This window comes from Colobus angolensis, unplaced genomic scaffold, assembly GCF_000951035.1.
Source record: "Colobus angolensis palliatus isolate OR3802 unplaced genomic scaffold, Cang.pa_1.0 Scaffold38, whole genome shotgun sequence".
Lineage (NCBI taxonomy): Eukaryota > Metazoa > Chordata > Mammalia > Primates > Cercopithecidae > Colobus > Colobus angolensis.
In genome coordinates this window covers 3197857-3203953 of record NW_012117154.1, presented here as the reverse complement: position 1 = coordinate 3203953, position 6097 = coordinate 3197857, and the positions used below count along the sequence as shown (strand labels likewise).

Below are 6097 nucleotides of genomic sequence, written 5' to 3'. Positions count from 1 at the left end.
AAAGAAAAAATCAAATTTGAATCCCTAACTCACAACATATCAAAAATAAATCCAAGGAGGATTAAAAACCTAAGTGTGAAAAGCAAAACTTGAAGACTTTTAGGAAAAAATACAGTATATGAGACAATCTTCAAAGGCTTAAGAGTGGGGAAGAATTTCATAAGATGAAAAACTTCCTCTTAAGAGAAAGCACACACCATAAAAAAAAAAACTTGGTAAATTTCATCAAGTTAAAAATGAAAACATATTGTTCAATAAAATGTAAAAATACAAGCCACAGACTAGGAGTAGATATTTGCAATGTATATTACTAAAATGAAGGATCTAGAATTTCTAAATGAACTTCTATAGATCTATAAGAAAAAGTCACCCCAGATGAAAAATGATCAAAAGACATGAACAGGCCATTCACAGAAGAGGAACTCCAAATGGTTGAGATACATAATATACGAAAAGATGATTAGTTTTACTAGAATCAGGAAAATGCGCCTTAAAACACTGAGATTCTATTTCACACTCATGACAATAACAAAAATTTTAAAATCCAATAATTCCAAGGGTTGGGGAAGGTGTGGAAAAACAGGAACTGAGTTAGAGTTATACTATGTAGGAGCATAAATTGGTACAAATCCCTTGGAAAACATTCTTCGGTATCCAGGAAAGATGCTTTATCACCTGATGTATCTTTTCTAGGTATGCACTCTAAAGTACACTCTAACATGTATGCAAAGGAGAGACATACAAGAATGTTTATTATAGCATTTTTATATGAAAAATGAAAATCATCTAAACATACATTAACAAAACAAAAGCTGAGCCAATTGTAGTACAATCCTACAACATAATTTTTTTTAAGAGACAAGGTCTTGCTCTGTTGCCCATGCTGGAGTGCAGTGGAATGATCATGGCTCATTGCATCCCCAAACTCCTGGGCCCAAGCAATCCTCCCATCTCAGCCTCCCAAGTAGCTAGGACTACAGGTGCACACCACCACGTTTGGCTAATTTTTTATTTTTCATTTTTTTTGTAGAGATGAGGATTCGCTATGTTGCCCAGGCTGGTATCAAACTCTTGGGCTCAAGAAATCCTCCCACCTCAGCCTAACATTTTATATAGCAATGAAAATGAATGAATTATACCTGCAGAAGTGCCCAATCTTCTGGCTTCTCTGGGCCACATTAGAAGAACTGTCTTGGGCCACACATAAGCTACACTAACACTAACGATAGCTGATGAGCTTTAAAAAAAAAATCTCACAATGTTTTTTAAAACTTTATGAATTTGTGTTGGGCCACATTCAAAGCCGTCTGGGCTGCAGGTTGGACAAGCCTGAACTATAGCTACGATAGAGTCTAGCTGTGTCCCCACCCAAATCTCATCTCCAATCGTAATCCTCAAGTGTCGAGGGAGGGAAGTGATCGGATTAAAGGGCAGTTCCCCCATGCTGTTCTCCTGACAGTGAGTGAATTCTCACCAGATCTGATGGTTTTATAAATGGTAGTTTTTCCCACACTCTTACATGCTCTCTCACTTGCTCTCTCAGGCCATGTAAGATGTGCCTGCCTCTCCTTCCGCCATGATTGTAAGTTCCCTGAGGCCTCCCCAGCCATGCAGAACTGTGAATCAATTAAACCTCTTTCCTCTATAAATTACCCAGTCTCTGGAAGTTCTTTATAGCAGTGTGAAAATGAACTAATACAAGTTATGTCTCAACATGGATAAATGTTGAAAACAATGAATCAAAAAGAGCTGCAGTAGGACCGTATGAAACCATTTTAGAGAGCTTGAAATATTGAACTCAATACCATAATTCATCACAGATTTATACATAGAAGTGATGTGGAAACACACATGGAAAAGACAGTAATAATTCAGGATAGTGCGAAGGGATGAAAGGAGATGGAGAGAACTAGGGAAGGGACAGAGGGAGCTTCAATGATGCTTTCATATTGTCTTCTAAATCTAAGCAAGTATGGCCAAGTGTTACGACTCAATAGAGCTGGGATGTGGACTCACACATGCTTTTTCTATTATTATTTCACTTCTGTATGTTTGAAATACTTCAAAATTTGAAAAATAAAAAATGTAATGCCTCCAAGTTACACCCTGAATTTGGGGGCAATCCAAAACCTGACTGTATCCTCACAACAACTTTTAATACAAGTATAAATTTTAATAAATTTAATCAAAATGAATAGAGACTAGATCCACCAGTCACGATTATCCATCATTCCCACTGCTTCTACGACTTCATATCCTCAGGTCACAGAAAAGCTGATAAACCACATCTCCAGGACACCAAAGGAAGCTCTGGGAAGGAAACAATGTTCACATAGGAGACAAGCAATCCAGGACAATCAAAAAAATGTTACCTAAAGGTTCAGCTCAACCTGCCCTTGTTCAATATGCTTGACAAATAAAGAAATGTCAGAGCAAATAGGCATAAACACTACAGAAAGGAAGGAGGAAATGAAACAAAAGGAAATGTGCAAAAGACAAGTGAAGAAGCCAGAATCTGGAAGAAAATACACTCCCAGCAGTGGATTACAAGTTTTCACAGTAAATGATTTGTTGCTACAAGAAACTAAGAACAGGAAATCAACAAAACAGGGCCACAAGCAATGACAAAGAGACGGAATGATATTAAAAAGGGAACTTGCAGAGTTTAGGAAGCACAGTTATCACCAAAACACCTCTATGGAAAAATGAATAAATTAGAAACAGTAAGAAAAAAAGAGAGAGCATTGAAAATGTGAATAGGAACACTGAGGAATGGTTTCCAATAATTATAAAGAATCAGAGCTCTTTTATTTTCAGAGACGGGGTCTTGCTACATTGTCCAGGCTGGTCTCGAACTTTTGGGCTCAAGCAATGCTCCTGCCTGTGTCTACAGCTTAAACAAAAAAAGACAGGGACCAAAATTTAAATAACAAACTAAATATTGTTCCCCTGATGTTTGTTAGTCATCTTATTAAAATAATTCTGCCGTTGCTCATAATATTTTTTTCACAACTTTTTGGGAATAACTTTTCAAATCATATTATTTTTAACAATTCAGTAAGAAACAACTAGTTTTGTTTCCTTCTTTCCATACCTCATTCTTGATCCAAAACAATTATTACTCAGCATAGTAAAGTGCCTGGCACACAACAGGAAACCATAATAACAATAGCTATAACTTACATAGCATGTATATATCTGGCACTGTTCTATTGTCCTTTACTACATACAGAATGATGTAATCCTCACAACCACCCCTATGAAATAAGTACTATTATTCTCTTCAATTTTAATTAACGAAACTGAGGCATAAGGAAATTAAGTAACCTGCCCAAGGTCGTATAACAAGTACCTGTCAAAGCTGGGATTTGAACCCAGGCATCTGGCTGAGCTATTTATCTCTGCAAGAATATTTATTCAGTGCGTGAATGAGTGATCAGCCACTTTATTTACCCAACTTGGTCCCAAACCACTTCTGGCTCTGATGTCTTCTATTGAGGATGTGGGGATGATGTTCAAAATTAGATATAAAAATTCCGGTTGAAAGCCTGTAACCCCAGCACTTTGGGAGGCCAAGACGGGCGGATCACAAGGTCAGGAGATCGAGACCATCCTGGCTAACATGGGGAAACCCCGTCTCTACTAAAAAATACAAAAAACTAGCCGGGCGAGGTGGCGGGCGCCTGTAATCCGAGCTACTCGGGAGGCTGAGGCAGGAGAATAGCATAAACCCGGGAGGCGGAGCTTGCAGTGAGCTGAGATCCAGCCACTGCACTCCAGCCTGGGTGACAGAGCGAGACTCCGTCTCAAAAAAAAAAAAAAAAAAAAATTCCGGTTGATGTGTTTTTCAAATGAATCTCACTATCTCACTACACCTGCACGATACTCAGAGCTCCTAATTCTGGTTTTCAACTGAAGGCCATGTTAGTTCTCAAAATCTCTATAAATCTTCCTACCCACCCCTTCACCTGACACAGGGTCAGCTATCTCTCTCCTTCCACAGGCAAAGCAGTGTTGTCAAAACTCAGAAGAGGTCAGCCACAAAGCTTGACGGAACCCTATCCTCAGGCCCAGGCAAAAAAAAAGAAACTGGAATTAACAAGGAATAGGGGAGCCCTCACCAAGTCCAAGGACTTACCTGGCAGCAGAGGAAAATAAGGAGTAGAAGGAGAAGGGTCAACAGAAGGAAAAGGAACACACGCTGCAAACCTGGGTTTACCCAGGGCCACGAAGCTTGGGTGGGGCCCAGGAACAAGGATGTTATAGTCAAAGAGGCAGACGTCTGTCAGGTCCAAGGAGGGACTCCATCCTCATCAGCATCCCGGTCACCTGGGGAGAGAGGCTGATAAAGCCCAGGCAGCTTTTCAACCAGGATTCAGGACCAGGCTCTAGGCCTGGCAGAAAACCAAGCAGAAATCTGATCAGACACCCAGTTAAATGGACAAGTATGCATGGGGAAGCATCCCCTCGGATGCCAGTACTGGGCTCAGTTCCATGCCCAGGAAGGAGAAGATAGAGACTCTGAAACTCTTCTGGGACCCGGCTGAACTGGCCTCAATCTGTAGCTGTCCAGGGACAGAGGAGGGAGGGCTACACCCTGGTATCCTCTGCTGAATGGATGAAGGTTACCGTCCATGTGGAGAAGTTTGGCCATGGTGAAGTATGCAGATTTTCATAAAACCGACTATCAAAGGTGGCCCTTGTTCATTCAAAGTACCTACTTAGAAATCCTATAAAAGAAGGGATGCCCCTGTCTGGAAGAACCTTTGCAAAGACAACCCTGTCCTTGTCAGTCCTCTGAGGTAACAGCATAGTGAAACATCTCTTTCCGATTTGCATTTCCGGGAGGTAACGTCCATGGGCCTCACACTGAGTTCCTTCCTGAACCCGTCAGATTTTTATTATTATTAAATTTACCTAACAAAGAAACTATTTAAGACAAACTGACTTTAAAAGAGAGGAAAAAAATGAAAGGAGATAGGAAACAAGACTTAACACATATGTAATCATTCCTTAAAAGATATAAAATTCTCTCTTTGAAACCAAATTTGCATATTACACGCACCTGTTCTAAAGAGGAAACACCACAAAAGGTACATGTAAAGATGGGCAGAATCAGCATGCATTTACCCACAAATGCCCCTCTAAGGACTTCCTACATCTGTAAAATACTCTCAACAGCAGCCACTGCCCACCCCAGGCACCCAACGAAACATGACACTTCCCCAGATCTGTATCTTCATTAAATTCTACTCCTCCTCCATCTCCATCTCTTTGAAAAAGACAAAAATAGTAAATGAGGAAGATGTGGAGATGAGAAGTAATGTTAACATTTACAATAGGTGGCCACTCATAACAAAGACTTAAGTTTGTTATGCTAACATAAAGGACGCGTGAAAAATAATTTTCCGACATCTGATTACTGCAGATTCAGTTGCTACCATTTGGAAGCTGTATTTATCCCTCAAAAGTCAGAAACCTAAACAAAAAATGAAACAAAACCACGAAGGAAAACTACAGTGCGGTGTGTGTGAGAGCACACTTGCACATGCACACACATAGGCGCCACACGCACACACACTCACACACACCTGGTACAGATATTGTTTTTAAAATAACGTTCATTACTGAATCTTAAGGTACCTCACTGTATTTACCAATGACCTACAGACTCCCTTCTGGTCCTCCCAAAGTCAAAACCCCTGGTGTCATCCCTTAATGAAAAGCTATCTTTCTCACCATTCTGCCTGTCAGCCCCCTCCACAACCCCCACGATGCAGAAGTTGCCTGCCGCAGGGTGCTTCAGAGTTTGTTTTGTTGTTGTTGTTGTTTAAGATTACGCTATTCTTTCTAATTGTGTGATGTTTCCATCCAGTACTGATTCCCTAAGTCTTGCGTCCGCACCATGCCCACCCAGGAACACAACTTCCTGGGTGCGTGGCGTGAGTGGCGATAAGACTTGATAAATGAATATGTTTTCACACCAAGTTTGATGACATTTGGTCTGTAACAATTTTCTTTCCCTTCATTTAAAAGGAACGAAGAAAAACAGAACAGCACGCCTGCAGTGCGCGGCCGCGCCGCGGTCCCCGGTGCC

General features: G+C 40.6%; 1 protein-coding gene across 1 annotated transcript in view; it reads right to left on the bottom strand.

Annotated features, from left to right (window-relative positions):
- Positions 1 to 6097, bottom strand: part of B3GALT5 (UDP-Gal:betaGlcNAc beta 1,3-galactosyltransferase, polypeptide 5) — a 103742-nt gene that overhangs the window by 46010 nt on the left and 51635 nt on the right. The window lies entirely within an intron of this gene.